Source organism: Dromaius novaehollandiae, chromosome 7, assembly GCF_036370855.1.
Source record: "Dromaius novaehollandiae isolate bDroNov1 chromosome 7, bDroNov1.hap1, whole genome shotgun sequence".
NCBI classification, from domain to species: Eukaryota; Metazoa; Chordata; class Aves; order Casuariiformes; family Dromaiidae; genus Dromaius; species Dromaius novaehollandiae.
Genome location: NC_088104.1, coordinates 15,555,204 through 15,574,259, shown reverse-complemented (window position 1 = coordinate 15,574,259; position 19,056 = coordinate 15,555,204). Strand labels below are relative to the sequence as shown.

Below are 19,056 nucleotides of genomic sequence, written 5' to 3'. Positions count from 1 at the left end.
GGTTAGACACATCCCCCAGTTACCTTTGGAAGGAAGGTCTTGTGCCCTGCAAGATATCCTCTGAGTTGGATGAGTGCCAGACAGACAAGAGGGCTCACATGGAGCCCACCTTCCCTGCAGTGGGGACTCAGCCCCTAAGAAGGTCCAGGCTCCTGTCGAAGCCATTCCTGTGGGTCTGGCACAGACAATCCACATTGCACACAAATTCTCTGGTGCCTAAAACAGTGCAAGATTGCAGTGCAGCCTTCTGCTCAGGCAGGATACAAATAGGTGCTCCCTTTTCAAGCTGACTAGATAGAGAGTGAAAATATGAGCTAAATTTCCCTAGGAAACCAGGCTAAGAAGAGCTTCCTGTGGACTGTTGAAGATCAAAAGTGCCAAGTTTTACCAGTTCCTCTTGCTAATGAGGAAAACATTCATTACAAGTGTTTTTCAAGAGTAACATTATGTTTGCTCCCACAAATGGATATCACTGATAAGCACTATTCGTAGAAATTCAGTAAATGCTTAAAAACCCTATTTTTAATGCTATAATAAAACAAATGCAGAAGCTGATGAGTCAGCAGAGCTGTGATACTTTTTTGCTAATTATGTGCTAAGGTTTATGAAACTAATAACTGTTTTTAATAATGGTGAGGAAGAGAAAGCTTATGTTTAGAGAATGCATTAAAATTTGCACAGGTAATTGGATTGTGTGGGAATTCAAGATAAGAATAACGCAATTAAAATGAAATTTTAAAACAAATGACCCAGGTTGTTTTTTAATCCTTTCACTCCATCTTGAAAAAATAATTTACATTTCACTGTAATCTGTACACAGAAGAAACAGGGGTTTATGAGTACTGGATAAGACCAGCTTGGCAGAGGAAGGGCATGTAAGTGAGGAAGAAAGGATTAGAGGTTCCTGTGTTCATCTATTAAAGATACACTCACTGTAAATGTCCAAATCAGTGCGAGAGAGAAACAACCCACTTCTGAACCAGGCAGTCACAATCTGTTATTTCCTTTTTCTTTGCTTGCATCTTCAGTAGTGCTTTCCCTTCTGCACTGGCTACTTTCATTTAGGCCATCCTCACCAAAGCAAATTAGCTTTGTTCTCAGTAGGGTTGGATCTGCACTTCTCCACTCCCTCCCAGCTTCACGGAAGATACTGTCTCTTTCTTACCTCCTAATGAATCTTCTGCATCAGCCAGCAATGTCCAGAGACACTTTGGCGTTTCTATACTGTGTTTTCAGCAGCCCAATTCCACTTTGAAAAGGTCTTTTCCCCTACATTCTATGCTTCACACGTAATGTGCACCTCATCATACAGTACCCTTCTCAGAAGCATATTTGAAGTGTTTCTGAGAGGAACACAGAAGACTTTGAGCCTGTCTATATGTGAGAACAGTGATTAGAGAGTGCTCAGGATATGAGAGGAGATACACAAATACTGTAGGGAAAGGGAAGGACTATTAATTCTTGTTCTTGCTTCAGTTCCTATAAAACTTGCCTGAGATCAGAAATCCACTCTGCTTATGCATGTACAGCACAGCGCCTGTTACCCAGAGCTCAGAAACTAACTAAAAATGGTAAATAAAAGGTAACTGAAAGGAAATTTATTAACCCAAATTACAGCGAAAATGGAGAGAGCAAGTGACTTGCTCAGGGTCACACAAGGTATCAATGGCAAAGCAGAAAAGTGAAACCAGACCTTCCAAAACACTGCCCAGCAGTTTTTGCAGACTCTCTTTGCTCTCCTTGACAAGGTGCAAGCATCCTTCAAACTGTGTAATTCCTGAATCACATATAGGCACCTTTCCAGAGCCCCAATTAATCAGTGACTGCTGTTCGCAGATTTGGAAGGTGCATTGCCCTCCTGCCTACCTCTGCACTCTGTTGGGAAACTCTGAGTCACTAAAACGGAGGCCAGCCTTGGGGTTACACTATGTTCACTTCCCTGCCCAATTCCACAGTGCCTTTTTATAGGACACACTCAGGGAAATGTGATCATTACCACATCTTTCTTTTATTTTTTGCATTTCCATAGAAAACTGCTTTCTTTCTGATAGGATAAAAATAGCCTTCCACAATTGTTCCCCTTTAGGCCTAGTGAATAATTGAAGAATGCTTTCCCGGTAGTTAGTAATGAAAGAGGTTTACCCTGAACCTTTCTCCATTATCCAGCGCCAGCACTTTCCTCAGTCACTGAGGTTGCAAGAGAAAGTGAGGGGTGACAGGTGCTTGTATATCTATATTCATGAACAAATAAAGCAAATCCCACTGCCATCTGTCTGGGAGTAAATCTGCAGGAACTCCATTGGATAACTGGAAAGACTTTGGACTGACTTGAGAATAACTGAGAGCAAAATGTGCGTTTACGTTTTTCACCTGGCATGTTCAAAGAACATGCAGCTAATGAGATTGACATGCCTATAAATGTGGAACAAAGTACCAATCCATTTGGCTAGCTCTTTCTCCTAGCTCTTCCCTACTATTCTTTCCATTATTCACCTGTTGGGTACCAACAGTAACCCCAAGCCAGTTTTCCTGCTATTATATCCTGGTTCCTCTCCGTGCATGTTGCCAAAGCTTCCTCAGTTTATACCAACAAAAGATTTTAGCATTTTTTCCAATTTCCTCTCTGCTAAATAGATATTCCTACTTGCATAAAATTGTTTCCTATGGCAACTGCTTGCAGCCTAGACTTGTGGCCTACGGGAGGAGGGATCTGCACAAACAAAGCTCTGTCTCTATTCCCAGCATGATTTAGCCTCCTTTCTCTTCTAGCACAAACATGTCCTCCTGGTTACAGCCCCAGATCAGGGTCTCCTGCCTCTAGATTTACCTGAGGGATTGAGGCCCTAATTTAGTTTTTTCCAGAGACAGGCTTGAACTATCCCCCTGTAGGTAAGTCTGTAAATACACTACATGTTTGACTGTTCTAATTTTAATTTCTTTCATGGCTATAATGCACTTATATAAGCCCTGTGCAAAAAAAAAAAAAAAAAAAAAAAAAAAAAGGCTTATGTTACCTGATGACCTCTGCTGGACATCTGATCTTGCAGAGGAGTTAAACTTATGCCTTTAAAAATGCATTTGAGAAAAAGAGGAGGGGATTTCTGGTCAGTTTGTCTTTGGTGTTTTTTGTTTTTCTCCCCACAAGTCAGGAAGAGCTGAGAAGCTTTTTGAAAGTGTAGGGAATCTAGAAGACACATGCAAGACAGAGTAAAAATGCAAGAACTGGGAGTGATGAGGGCTATTTAGGTTTCATTTATTCATGGACTTCTGGCACGCTTCGTTGCTATGGAAAAACAAAGGAAAATCCTGCAGCTCCTTTCTCTTCTCAGAATAGGAAATTAAAGGATGCTAGGTGTGGTACTGAGAAATTACAATGAGGCATTGTCTCATTTTTCTTTTCTAGAGGTTTATGGACACTGGGAATCCTAGAAGGAGTGAGGTGTTCGGTAATCTGGATGGAGCGCATAGTCACAGAAGAAATAAGCTACTAGAAGCCCCGTGCTGAGAGTTGGCACTGAATGAATCGGAGCCTGCAATACTTGGTTAGGGCATGAGGGAACAGGATAGAGAATAAGGCATCCTGTGCTTTGGTGCAGAGCTTAATCTGCTAGCTATAGGACACTGAGAGTGAAAAGGAATTGCTGCCCTTGTGTATACTGTAAGATTGCAAAAAAAAAGCCATTAAGATTTGCCTTAGTTTAAAAAAAATGCTGAGGAAAAGTCATAGCCCATAGTCGTGAGATTGTTCTTCACTTCATTTTTCTCTTCATTCTAAATCTGCTCTAAAATCGAAGTCCCTTGGCCTTCTAATGCACAACACTAAACTGACAATGCTACCTTTGCCCTTTTATTTATTTTTTGCCTTTGCTTATAATTTTAAAATTCTCATGTTGATTCCTAGAAAAAACATATAAAAAGGCAAATTAATAGAAACTTAACTCCTGCTTTGGAATAAAAATGCCATGACTTTGTTTAAAGCTCCTTGTACTAAGCCGCATAATACATACTAAAATCCTGGACTACCTCATTTGTGCTAGTGGGCAGCACTGAATTCCCTGACCTTCTGTAGGGGTTAATTCATTACAAACCATTGCAGTTGGCAGTGTTTTTCTGAGTGAATCCTGCCATGCAGTGATGTGGTATGATGAAGAAGAAAGGGAAAGTCAGTGCAGGATGAAAGGGACCACACTCTTGGGGAGGCAACGAGGAAGAAGTAAGGATCTCTGAGCCAGAAGTACTGAACCAGAAAGGTACGGAGCAGCAGGATCGAGGTTTACAGGAGATTATTCTTAAGACTCCATAGCACTTCATGGACCAGACTTGTGCCACTCCAGAGCCTCAGAGCTTGCTTCCTCCTTCCAGGGACTGCTTTTACTTACTTCCTACCCATGCCAGTCTTTCTATGGCTTCAGAATGGCTAAATTCTAGCAATTCTGTTTGTTTTCTTTCTGTTTTCTTTCTTTCTTTTTAATAATCTGACTCACAAACTCTTCCAGTTAAAAAGGCTCCCTGTATCCCTGGACCTTCATTTATGTTTAATGCAAAACCAACTGACTAAATAATCATCCAGTATTCTCCTGTGAGTGTTCAGGTGTTGGGACATAAACAGTTTCTTCCTTTAGCATCTGTTAAAGCTGATGGTACCAATTACAGTCTGTAAAGGCTAAGGGACTTAAGGACACCTTTTGTTAAAATGGTGACAGGTCATAGGAGCATGAAGAAGTGAACTGGTACTGACTAAACAGGATTCAACCCTCTACCTAAGCTTAGCCCTTGCTTAATGCACAAGACAAGTCTATACAGATCTGCAGGAGTAGGAGGTATGAAATAGTGTCCATGTGATACAAGGTGAGTTTGGGTGCCTGGTGAACAGGAAAAACTAATCTATTCCAAATAAAAAGTATAATAGGAGCACAGACAAACTAAAGAGTAAAGGAGGAAAACGAAATTAAAAGAACTCTGCAGAGAAATTCTGGGAAAAACTGGGGGGTGTGTGGGGATAAAACAGATGTCAGCAGGGCACAATTAAATTGGTGTTATGTTAGCATCATGTTTTTACGAGTTGTTTAATGAAGGACAGAAGTTAATAAGGAACGCAAGCGTGACTGCGGCACCTTATGCTGTCAGAAAGACAAGGAGGGATACACATTCCTTACGCTGTTTTTCAGCTTCTCAATAGACTGGGTCAGTGTTTGCAGCAAGATGAGGAGGCTCTTCTGTAGAGGTATGCCATCAATTTGATTTTTGGTTTCTGTTCCAAAAAACTGAACAGCAGGCAAAGGGCAAATGTCAAAAAAATGAGTAGAGAGGCAAAAAGCTAAAGTGAAAGGAAAACACACCTGGCATTCTCTGTGGCTCCTTATTTAGACTGCTTGAGTCTCGCTATGTATTCTTTCTTTATTTTAGGAGTTGGCATTGCATCTTCCTTATCCTCTCTTCTGGCTTAGTTTAGCACCTTTGAAAAACTCCTGTCTCCCTGTTACTGTATATGCAAAGGCATATACTGTGCATTACTGAGCTTCTTAATATTTTTGGAGCACTTTTTTATTTCTTTATCATTCCTACAAGGAGAAAACAGGAAATGCTGTATAATAGAGAAACTTAAGTTTGTGTTAAATAGTGGCAGGTCTCATTAATAAAGGAACATGATTTTCTTTAAAGTAGAATTTCTCTGGTTCTAATGCTTTATGTGAAAATTCTGTTTGCTGAGTTAAGCTCTAACATATGGATTCCTCATTATGTAGTATCTTGTTCCAATACTGCAAACATATCTTCATGGCTTTAAACCTTGGTCAAGTAGAGTTGGGCAAGATATGGCAAAAGTTAAGCATGAAGGGAGTTATTTTCACCATTAAGATGAATTTCTCATTCCTGCAGGTTACTGTGTGAAGGAAAACCTTCTGGACTCGTTTGATCAGGAGCTAATTTAGGACTACAATAATAAGAGAGGGGATGAGGGTGATAAATCAGTTTTAAGAAAGGGCCTTTTTGGTGAGAGTTTGTTTCATTTATAGGTTGACAGCTTTATAAAAAAACTGATCCCCAGGTGGTTCTGCTTTTCCATTTAGTCAGACAATGAAAGTATTTGAATACAAGAAAACAGAAAACAAAACAAAATCTTTTTGTTTTTTATGGGGGAGAAGGACAAAAATACACAGCTCGATATTAAAAGCTCATGGCATATTTTGTGAAATGTAAAAGTATTTCAAAACCTTGGGAAACCTAAACTTGCCTGAAACCTACAATAAAATGCAGAGGACATTTTTCTGCACGATACACCAAACTTTAGCTAGTTTTAATAACAATTATTCTTATTCTTGTAGAGATTAGACATCAGAGCTTGGTGTTCATGGTGGATGAAAGAAAAAAAAAAACAGGGAAAATTACTGTCCATTTTAAAGAGGCTTCTACCTGCTTATTGTATCACCCTATTGACCACACAGGGATTTTGAAACATTTAAGAATAAGGCTGTCCCCTGCTTTATCACATATACATAATTGTGGAATTTTATCCTGCCTCTGCAGAAGTCAATGAAAAAAAGCTCATTTTGACTTTAATTAGAGAATGAATCTCTCTTCAGACACAGCGGATGTGTTAACATGTGAGTAACCCTCAATATGCAGAGATGAGAATCTCATTTAAGTCTAGCACCAAAAATGACTGGACTCCAGCTATCACACTCATCTAGTAAATGGGGCAAGGAAAGCTACTCTCATGCTATCTCTTTATAGGACAGAGATGACAAATATTTATCTGATAGTCACTCCAGCATGCATTTAAATATTCTGCAGATCTCAGTATATATGTGTATATGCATGGTTATAGAGTATTGATTATAGAAAAGGGTAATATCTCAATGAACTGCAAGGAACACGGCTTTGCAGTACTTACTTTGTAGAGATATTCATAATCCCTTATAGAAAGAAAAAACTGCTCAGTGAAATGTAATGCTGTGATCCTCAGATAATTTTACAAAGACTGGGCTAAATCACACGTTATATTGTATTTTTGGATACACCCATCAAAAAGAAAAATTAAGTTTAATCACAAGACTTTTCTGAAATAGTCAATTACAGACGACAACTATTTGCTAGGCTGCTTGCAATCAGGGTTAATAGTCATTAATCCTTTTCTTTGAATGTATTTATTGCTACCTATAACTTATACTATTCATTTTAATAACGGTATCTAACAATGTATATTAGCCAGTAATTCTGTTCAAGCCGAGCCTGTGGAATCTTAAAATTCCCTGTTTTCAGAAAGACTTAATTTTACTCTGTGCTGGGAAAAACAGCTGTGACATACCACCACCTTAGAAGCTTTCAGGATTTCAGTGATGGAAATGAGCATTTATAAGCAAGAGTAGTCACATAATGAACCTCTCATGAAGGCCTTCTGGATAGATATTAAAGCTGAAATATTCAAAGTGAAATGGAATTATAGAAGTCTTGACCTAAGGGTCAGGCTAATAATGAATAACCAGGAGATATGTAAAAAACCATCATTCAGACGTGAAAAAAAAATCCGAAATACTTTTCTGGTTTGATCTAGCCTGCCATATTATTGCTACATCTTCAACAATGAGGCCCACAAGCTACTTTAAGGAGCTGCTAACACTAAGTTCATTTGACAAACATAAATTTTTAAGCAAAGAATGATTAGATGTATTGGGAAAAAAAGAGTGATTATGGAAAATACTGTTAATCCACAAAGTTGTGACAGAGGGTATTTACCTGAAGAAGGCATATAGTTCATTATCTACTAGATAGTGTTGCAAGACATATCAGCACTCTCTTCTCTGTCACATTATATCATCATATCTTATGACTGTCCTAAGGGAGTGTGAGAAAGATCTCTTTAAAGAAGGGGAGAAAAAAGAAAGGTTCTCATCTCCTGCTCAGTCTTTATTTTTATAGAGAACACTCTACAACACACAGTAATGAGTTTCTTTGTGTTTCAGATATTGAGAGGCTCCGTCTTCCACCTGCCACATGGCAATAAGAAAGGAAGGTGAGAATCCTTACTGCATTTACTGAAGCCCTCACTCCCAGGAGGATAGTTGTGAATGGATACCTGATTAATTAGATTTGAAAATCAAAGACATTTGGATATAACTTTATCTCTCTCTTGAGCACTGTTGGCTATAGGAACTGTCTTGATGTAACTGCACAAGGTTTAAACTTGGCCTTTTTACTGAGGCTACTGTTCCCATTGAAATCCATTCTCTTGATGCTGATGTGATATAAATAAGTGTCTCCCTTATGCCAGTGACTACTCATCTGGTAGACTGTACAACATTTGGCTTCATGCCTCAAGATTGATTGCTTTTCTGAATGTTGGAGTGCCTCAAAATTAAAGTTAAGTTACACTGTTAATTGATTCAGGATGGCTTTTTTGGAGTAATTATGTTCAAGAAGGGTCTGTCAATACAATTTGCTCTCAGTTGTCGCTTTACTGTCAAATATAATGGGGTCAAGTTCACACAGGATATTATAAGACTTGCATTACTGCAGCAGTGTTTGCCAAATAAACATCTCCAGATAGAAAAAATAAAGATAAGGGATAAAAAATAGGTAAAGTTATATTTAATCCACTTTGCATTGCAGAGGGTGCTATAATAGATGTAGTTTTTCTGTTTATTTGGAAGCTGTTTAACACTTATTTATGTAACTAGGTAATGTTGGTATGTTGATAATATAGCTGTGTATCCAAAATCTCTAGGCCCAAATCATTAAATTTGCTGCACTGCGCAAAGCTCTGCGCAAACAGACATTGCCTGACTAATCCCTCAAATAGCCTTTTGAAACGGATTAAATTGTACAGATGAATGAACAGCAGCCTGAAACGGTTTATGAGGTGCCCATCAAGTCATCATGAAAACCAAGTTCAGAACCTGGATATGCATACGTTAGGTACAGGCTCAGTCTGATCAATCATCCAGCCTTATGAAGACAAAAAATCTCAATGTGCTTAAACCTTCCCAGGATAAGTTCTGCCCAGCTCCAAGATTACCTTCAAGAAAGCATCTTACAAAATCGTAATGTGCAAACATCTGTCTTCCACTGGCTGCTGTCATTTTCCTAGAGAATTCTTTGGGGAATCCTTTGATTATTTCATGCCAATATGTAGAGGAGAACTGTACATTGCGATCTTTAACATTGTGCTTTCTGTCCGGTTACAGTCATCAACCAGCAGATATGCCACAGAAAATTTTTCTTCTTCAACAGTTAATATTGTGCCTCTGCCACTTGTTCCTGCCCATCTCACTGAACTCAAATCATTTTGTAAACTTTTCCCCATTTCCACTAACTTTCATTTTAAGGTGACACATTTCAGAAAGTGCAACTATTTTCCTCTGTATGGTCTCTAATCTACAGTAAGATAAAAGTTCACTTTGTAATTAAAACCTTAAAGGCATAGGAACTACAAGTGCATTCTATTCTCTAAATTCAAGACAGTCTGGCCATTGAGAGTAAAGAAAACCATTTTGACAGCCTTGAGACAAATGCAGACTCACTTTTCCTGCTATACAGATGAATTTAACTTATTTATGCCTCACCTTTTTTCAAGGTTCACTTCAGGGCCAGTGTACCATGTAAGTTCCATTATATCCTGTTCTGGGACAAGAAGGATGCAAATGCACTAGGCTAGTCCACATGCTACATGATGAATTTCACCTCCAGTAATCTTACTGAAATTAACAGGGATAACCTGTATGAGTTAGTATTAGAAAGGTAAGTAACGGTCACAAATATATAACTGAGATCTATTGCACATATATATTATAAAATATCCACTCTGCATTAGGATAACTTCTTTTTCACCATCACAGCTGAGGCCATTCTCCTCTTCTCCAGCAGAAGTGCAAGTTGTCCAGGGATTTAAATCATTACATCTGCTGCTTGCTTACAGAATAAGATTCACACACTTGTTAATTTGTTGAGGCAGGTGTTTCTGTTCATCTTCTCTAATCACCCCCCTATAGTCTGCATTTCTCAAGATCTGTAGAGGCACAGAGTTAACCAGTCCAGTTCATATTTCAGGGGAAATGTAATCAATAAATCACGTATATTAGTCTCATGTCCACACACGAGAGTTTCATTATTAAGCATATTTTGAAAGGTTCACTGAATATTACACATTGAAATAAGTGTCTGTTGCCTGGGAGCAATTTCCAAGCTGTCTTCTGGGAACTAGGACACACTTAAAAGGATTTAGTGGTGGAAATCTTTCATTTAGAAAATCCATTTTTGCAATTCACATGTTAAAGAAATAGAAAATGTTTCTTTGCCAACTTCAACTGCAGTAAATGCATGTGAATAGCTCCCCACCCCTGAAACAGAGCTAATTTCTGCAGAAGTTCATCCCAGAGATAAATTTCTGAGCAGGTGCTTTGCTTCACTGTTCACATCTTGAATTGTGTGCATTCCATCATATCTATCATTTTGCCCTTACACAGTCAAGGAATTCAGTCTTTTCAGTTGAGTGACCTGGGAGAGTGCATCACTTCTCATTTTAAAACACTCTATAGTACTTGGCTCCCGTGTATGTCTGAGAACAGTAAATGCCTAACGAAATAGCTGGGAAAACAAAGCCCAAATCACCAGATATATCACCCTCCATGTTTACAGTAGCAGAAGCAGTAGCAATGTAGAAATATTTCCCTCCCCCCACCTTCCTGATTTTTGCTGTTGTTGTTGTTGTTGTTTTTGTCCTTGTTTGCAAAAGAACAAAGTCAACAAGTGCTTCCATCTGTCAAGCCATCATTTCACAAAATGAAGATGATCCAGACAAGGTCAGCTCTAGTTACAACAGGCAAGTGGCTCTAGCGACTCAGTGGGGAGTTCTTTTCCTCTGGCTCAGTTGTGATGCAAGGATTTGGGGGAAAGGGGAGGAAGAGGGGGTCTATTATGGGGCCTTATTTTAAAAGATAGCTCCTGTTTCAGAGCAGATTTCCAAGGCTACGATTTTGACTGAGCGAGGGCATGAGTATTAAGCAAAAGGGGACTTCCCAACTTGAAACCACTTTGAAATTTGCAGCCAAAAAGTCCAAATGCCTGATTCTTCCAGCTGATATTTTTTTTTTCAAAACCAATTCTGCTTTTATTTCTGTGCAGGAATGAGGCTATTAAGTGCGATGAAAGAAGAAATGGCTCACTCTCTCAGGATCAATTCTAGTGGTAGAAGATACTCAAATACTCACTCCATCAAGTAACCTCCAGTGCGATTTCAGGCAAATCTGTTACCTTCCCTAAGATAAACTTCTCTGTCTGTGAAAGGGAAATTATAGTACTTCCCTGCCACATGTGCAGGTGGTGAGCTAAATCTACTAAATACTATAGTGCTTTTTGATGTATAGTACAGCTCTGGGTGAACTAAATTTTGCTGATGACATTTCCTCGACATCCGAGTGCAAGATTCTGGAAGAGCTTTTGGCTATTAGACTCAAGAACATGCGTTTTTTTCATCTTGCTACTTTTAACCTAAAAACAATGCCACAGTAAAGTCTCTACACATCTTTCTATGTGGAGTTGGAATCTGATACAAGTCAGGCTGCTAGACGGAGACCAAAACTAGCTCCAGACTCAGAGGAAGACTACAGTTGTTCTTTTGCAAAGGAGTCAGGGAGAGTAAAGACACAAGGAAGCTCAAAAGCCTTTTGATCATCTGGGGTTTCTCCCCACCCACAGAAAATTCCAACAGATGTAATAGGACCACAGCACCTCTGGAGCTACTTCTAGCAATGAGGGAAAACTCTTAAGTTTACTCAGGAAACCAACAGCAAGAGACTGTCTGGGTGAGCCATAGTGGCAGGACCACAGGGTGTTAACATTTCACAAGCAAAGGCCTATAATTCCCCTGAGATTCCCCAGGAAGCTTCTGTCAGTAAGAAACATTTCTAAATTTCTGAGTAGGGGATGAAGAATAGGTCCTCAAATATTACGATATGAAGCAGGATCTAAATGGTGCTTGGGAACCCCTTTACTATGTGCTTCTTTTACAGCCTTGTACAAACAGACACAAAGAGATGCATCCTAGAAAAAGCCACTAGCTTAAACTAGTTAAACTATTAACTGAATAAGTTAATTGAAAGGGCAGGACAAGACTGGCTGTTTCCTGAATGATGACTGGACAAACTGCTTTCCAGAACAGAGCCGTGCTAAATTAGCCCCAAATGAACAACAAAGGCAAACATCCTCTGGGTTGAGCATCAGGATCCAAATACCTTGCTACCATCTTTGAGTCCAAATCCTGCCATTTCAGAATAAAAGGTGAGGAACCCACCATAATACAGCAAAAGAATACAACCCAGCATTTGTCATTTTGTTTTTTCCTTTGTTTTGTTTTTCCTATAGTGTTCTGCACATAAGTTTGATTGGGTCACTTTGCTTGATGAATTTTGTCTTCCTTCCAAACAGATGGTGTGAGCCTAGGAATGGTTTTAATAAAATTCTTTGTGTGCTGGCTATATGGCACTTATTTGGCAAATATCACTCCACAGACACACTTTAGGTTTAAGATGATACCATAATGGCTTAAATCTCCCACCAGCTGCCACAGAATTAAAGCCATATTAATATCAGCAGAGAAATTAGGGGTCCTGGTAACTCAGCTGGGAACCAGAGGGAAAATTTTATAGGCAATTGGCATATCTGCAGTGGGAAGGTATTGTGTTTGCCCTAGCGTTAGACATTAAGAACAGTAAAACTTGAAAGGTTAAATACATATTGTCCTTTACTCTCTGAGCTGACCAGCCAATGCAAGTGGTGTGTATTTGAATCTCGACAGCCTGAAAGGAATGCAGACAAGGTCTATATATCCTATGTGAATATTATCCAATGAACTATCAATAAAAGATTGTTGAAAAAAATTGTGTAGTTACTTAACTCCATAGAGGGCTCTACACTATGAATCCTGTGTAGACTGGGAGTTTCCTAACACCTGTGGATAAGTTTGCTTTACCCCATGGAGATGCAAGATTGAAGACTGCCACACTTCATTGGCTTGATCTGTCCTGTTTCCCACCTGCACCCTCCCGGCCCCTGTTACAATTAACAGATTGGCCTTTGAAACCAATCACAAGTCCGTGGTCAGTCAGGGTAAGGTAAATCCTGTCCTCACACATCCTGAATGGCACAGAAGTAAAGCACAGGCTAGAGAAGGAAACAAAATGCAGGAGATCACAGCGAAACTGGGGAATGTAGCGAGAGACCCACAGAACGCAATGGGATGCGAACAGCCCAGACTCCCATTAAGAGAGGGAGTTTGGGGGAAGGCCAAGAGAGTAGGGATGACTCCAGGTAAAACCAGAATCATTCAAGGCAATGAGAGAAGAGTGCAAGTTCAGACACGGCTCTGGATGTTACGTTGCAGGACTCACTGCAGAGGCATCTCATTGTTTTAATAACACATATTAATCTTCCTCCTTCTCCTCCCTTGATCTCTAAAATGCCCCAGACATCAGTGCATTTAGCAGGGCTTTGTACGGGAAGTGAATGATGTGGATGATATGCTACAACAGTTAAATGCAATAGCAACAAACTTTCCCCATGGGTAAGACAGTGCTATTCAGTTATTCTTACTGTTATGGCCAATGGGGAAATTATGTTTTCTTTCAGAATATATGCAATTGGCTGTGGTCTGAGATAGGATATCATAGGAGATGGACCACTACTGTGCTCTCTCATGGCAGCTCCTATGTTCCACAGTGTATGCATATTATTTGATAGCTGCAAATGAACATATAAAAGTTAAGAGGCTTTTTGAAAATGATGTTTTTCAGCCTGCAATATTACATTAATTACACCACAGAGGTATGAGAAACTATCATTAGTGTGATCACACTATAATGATGGATAAGGAAACCATTATAAGTAGAAGGGACTGAGTAGCCAGGATAATTAGTAGTTTCTTTTCTGTTGAAAACTGTAATGGCAAAAAGGATAGAGAAAAAAAATGCTGTTAAATAAAAAAGGGCAACTTTTAATATTATAAGAGAGGTCTTGAAAATAAGGCAGCTAATGGAGATATTCACTCAGAGAGTTCATTATTATCAATCTGCATTGGCATTAGTTTTTCACATCACTGCTGGATATAAAATCACAGTTTACAGACTGTAGAAAACCTAGTTTTTAACTGTCAATCTGTAGAAAAATGGGTCTATGTCAAGCCAGATTCAACAGCCAGCAAGTACGCTTGGCTAAATGTCTCCTGATACTCAGAGCTGAACTAATGGCTATCATTCTGACTGTAACTGGCCATTCTGTAGTTTTGTTTTATTATATCCTCTTCTGGGATCTGGCATTTTGAGATGTGAGGGGGTAGGGGGAAGAGGTGTATATATTATTATTCTTTTTCAGAGAAAAAGAGCTTTAATAAGCAAGTGCTACCCAGCAAAAATGTAAGAAGCCCCAAGGCTAAAGGTCAGACTAGTCCAGCCAACCACAGTAACAGCTGGATTTTTCTGACCCTTCTGAATATAAAAAATGGTAGTTTTTAAACAATTCCACTGGGTTATGACCCATTACACACTCTGAAACACTGCTCCCAGGAGCTAGCTTGTGACATGTATGTTATCAGAAAAGTACTTATTGGAGCTTTTCAAATTGGAAGTCAAATAAAACAGCCTCTTTTTCTGAATGAACAAACAAAACCCCAATCAGCTGTTTGCCCCATTTTTGCAAGAGTATTCATTTAGAGGAAGAAAAGCCAGAAGAGCACCAATATCTTTGGGGCCAGAGATATCTGTCCAAATGCAAAACTGCATGCATAAATTTGCAGTCCAGCTTGGTATGTGTCATCACCATATTGTATGTATGAGATTACTGTGACTGCAAGATAGTCAGGTAACTGCACAACTGAATAGCTTCAGCAGTTTACCTATGCCTAGTGATTGCACCTGCAGGTTAGACAACCAACCGCACAGAACTATTTGCACATGGAATTTTATGAGATATAGCTATGTATAGCTTGATACGCAAACACCAAAAAGGAAGTACCCATAGGATGGTGTTTTCCATAAACATTTGTTACACTAGTATCTTCACTAGATCAGAGGTGTAGTGGGGTCTGCATCTGAATAATAAACATCCAATTTGAGCTGAATATCAATATGCAATACTTTTATGGGGAGTGCTCTTTTGCTGTTAATCAATGTTTAAAATAAGCCAATAAAGAAACGATGAAGAGGACAGGTTGTGGAGGAAATCATGCTTACATGTTTATAAAAGTATGCACTCAGAAAAGTTAGGAAAACATAGCAACTGTGTCTAGGTCTACCTTGCATAACTACTTTCTCTAAATGGATTTATTATGAAAAGAAATGGCTCCTGCATTTTGGAATATTAGAAATGTGTCTTGCAATAAGAAGGGTAGCAGTTATGGATATGCATGTTAACGTATATTTATACATATGTGTACTCCAATACGCACTTACATGGAAAGACATGAATATGTATCTGTATACATATGCATACTGTCATAAATGAGTAACTCCCACCTAGGATCTCAAGGATTTATCTATGTGTGAGCAGCACTATATACCCATCAGCAGAACAGGGAAGGACTTAGGTATTTGATTTGTGACTGTGTGGAGATTGCCTTGGCTCTAATTGAGCAAACATTGGTTCACTGGGCCTGACATTGTTCTTGTACTGGTATAAAGCTGAAATAACTCCATCATGGACAGACGACCTTTGTGAACATAAAAACAAGGAGAATTATGTCCTCTATGGAATAAAAAGCATGAAGGAGCATTTCTAAGACACAAGCATGGAAATTCATTGGTTTGGATGTTGTCTTGTCTTCCCTAAAGGTTATTGTATGACTGCAATGGAAACTTCATCTGGACATGATTATTTTTAGAGGGGGATTTTCAGTTGGGGATTTTGGTCTTATTTGTTCTAGCTGCTGCATACCAAATACTGCAGCTGGGCAAGAGCGCAGGTATATGCTGATAAAAGTGTCTTTATTTATTCTAACAGTGAGATCACCCTCTGTGATCTACCTGATCTGAATAGAGCCTGAAAGATGAAAGAACTTGCTTGGAATGGCAAAGGGACATTTTTATAGAGTGTGAAGGAAATCCATGTGTCTTATATTCTAAGCGAATATCTTCAGCCCTAGGTATGGAGATAAAGGATTTTTCTCCCCTGCATCAGCACCACTAATAGGTGTCTGTCACAGGATGCAGTAGCAGTTTTCAGCTCCAGTGCTGCATTTGACCCTCATGATAGAAACCGAATAAACCTTCCATTGAAGACCAGCCTTCTGTGTGGATAAGGCATAAAACTGATGCTGCCATCTGTTTCCTCGTCTTAAATGCAGGCAATCTGGGGATGATAGCAGAGGCTGGATTTTTTACTTTAATTGCATTGTATCATTTTGCAGTTTTTTTCTAGACAGTTTTTTGGAACGATTCTGTGTTTGCAACAGCAGAAGGACAGTCAAATGAATATAATGGTGATGATTAAATGCAAATATTGCTTCGGGTGTTACTAATACACCTTGTGGTCCTGCTTTTTTTTTAAGAGATAATCAATTTGCTGTTCAATTTTCTATTAGAACATTTTACTCTGCTCCTGACTCTTTTCTGATTTGTTTCTTGCTGCATAGAACAGGAAAAATACTTGATGCCTTGATTCCTACCTTACCTCTGCCTAGTTCCCTGCTCTTCCATAACCAAGTAAGAAAGAAAAATGCACTTTTAAATTGTTCTGTTACATTCCAAGGCACTCCACTAATCAAAGTGATTGTGTTTCACCCACATTTAATTTCCATCCCTGGTTTCATCAGAAGACTAATAAGATATTTGTTACGTTTGTCAGGCTTCAAATGATCTGTCATAGGGAGATTCTAGATCTGATATCCTCTCAAAACAGGCATTCATGACCAAGTGTTCTGAATCTTCTAAAAGTAATAGGAAATTAAGAAATATAGATATTCCATTTGGTATGGAAATTCTTTTATGAAAAAAGATATACAAGCTTTCACAGCAACAATTACTCCTCAATATTATAGGTCCAAAGAACCTCCTTTATGCAAATATCCCTCACCCATTACAAACTGTATAGAAATTTTTGTAAAGCAGTCTTACATCTTCATGCAACAGAGACAGGAAGCAAATGCAAGTTCTTCCAGTCCTGTATAGTGAATGTATTGCTGATTTAGAAAAAATCGAGCACACAAGACTGACTTACTTCAGGAGCCCCATTTAAAGATGATTCCAATCTCTGAGAAGTACCTGCTTGAAATGGTATTCCAAACTTCCAAAACTGAGGCATGCTGCATGATGGTCTATAGAGAAATTAAAAGTGAAGTACTCAGTGCAATTCATTTGTCAAAGAAGAGCCAGGTACAGACAGGAAAAAGACCAGTGGAGGGGATGTCTTAGTTCATCTTCTCTTCCTTGCTTCTGGCTTTATATTAATATTTACTACATTTTGTTTTAAGAGAGAAATTCACTCTTTTACAAAGATGGGCAGGACAGAAGAGGGTTTAGAAGAAACTTAATTAATGAAGAGGCCTTGGGCAGGTTCTTTTCACAGGGTGCACTTTGGCTCTAGAGAATGCATTGCTAATGAAATATTCCAGGCTCTTCCATGCCACGTATTTCTGCTAAATTGATGGGTATACCTGTTGAGCCAATCTAGGAAGAGACTAACATGGAGAATTAAATTGCTAGAAATGGTTCAGTTCAGAAACACTTAAAAACAGAAACAAAAAGTGAACAGAAGGAAAGGAAGTTTTCTCTAGGCCAAGAGAGGTTTACACTGATTTACAAAGAATTGTTTTAGTCACACTAGGAATTTCTTCCCATTCATTAAAACATGAGAATTGTTTTCTGTCTGGACATCTCAGCATATGTCTGTAATACTGTTACAGCAGGTCTTGCAGCCAATGTAGGCATAGCTGCACCAGCACAGCTAATAATAACTGTGAAGATGCTGTGTTTTAGAGTTCAGACTCTTCTGGACAAACCCCCTAGAGGCCTTAGTTCCATCTTCAGGTTACTAGCCCATGGACTCCCTGACACAATGTCTGTATGGCTGTCACTACCTGTACTAAATCACGAGTCTACCTCTTCATACTGTATCAAACTTTGGACTTATGTGAAGGGATTCAGGGAACATTTGCCCAGAGGAGAAACAAGACGTTGTTCTACAGCCCTAGGGAAAAGCCAAGAGGATTAGCGATTCATCCCTAACAAATCTCAGCCCTAACTTCAGCATAAGTAAGCAGAGAAAGAGTCTTCCTGACATCCCATAAGAGTCTTGTCCTTACATGTGAGGATCCTGTTACCATGGAATATGCTGTAGACACTTTTGAATTACTGGGCTCACAGAGACTACAAAACACATTGATGTATAAATCCTGCACACTGGCTGGGAGAGCCTGACATTGAGGATGACTAGGGTAGCATATATTCAGAGTAACCAAAAAAGCAATGGTTACCTAAGAATTGCTGAAGGTTTGAAACAAAAAGCAAAGAAGCCCAATTGTTTTTTTCCTATTTTTAATCTTTAGAATGTTCTGCAAGAAATAGATTTGTTTAGCATTAAGCTACTGGACCCCACCTATTTGACCTGTATCCTTCAGGAAGAGGCTGGAAAAGTATGCTATTTCATTTCATCGTCCTTTAGCTCATGCTATCCCCTCAGCTTCAGCAGTGTGAAATATTGATCCTCTGTACTTACAGCATCTAAAAATAGCAGAGGGTAGGAAGTCTTCCCTGGCACCAGAACTGCACACTGACCTTTAGAGTTGTCCAGGTTCTAAAATGTGATGATTTAACATTGTAACACCCAAATAGTGCCAATTAAAAGATGAGTGTGCATGTTTTGGTTGATTTTTACTGCTTTGGACTCTGCTCCCAGGTTATGTATATTTGCTCTCCTTATCCCTATTATCAGTCTCCTGCAGTTTTTCAGCTGGATGCTAACTTGGCTTCTCTGCTTTCAACCTCCACTGCTCTACTAATGCCTGAGCAAAAAGCAGACTTACATTATTGACAGTGTTATGCATAATTAGTGCTAAGATTTTAGTCTCAGATCCTC

The 19,056-nt window shown here is 39.1% G+C and overlaps 1 long non-coding RNA gene across 1 annotated transcript; it reads left to right on the top strand.

Annotated features, from left to right (window-relative positions):
* The first annotated feature begins 5,142 nt into the window (after positions 1-5,142).
* On the top strand, positions 5,143-10,840 carry LOC112994215 (uncharacterized). Its single transcript, XR_003261881.2, has 4 exons — positions 5,143-5,224; positions 7,962-8,011; positions 9,572-9,735; positions 10,730-10,840. It is a non-coding gene; the product is annotated as an uncharacterized LOC112994215 (long non-coding RNA).
* Positions 10,841-19,056: the final 8,216 nt, after the last annotated feature.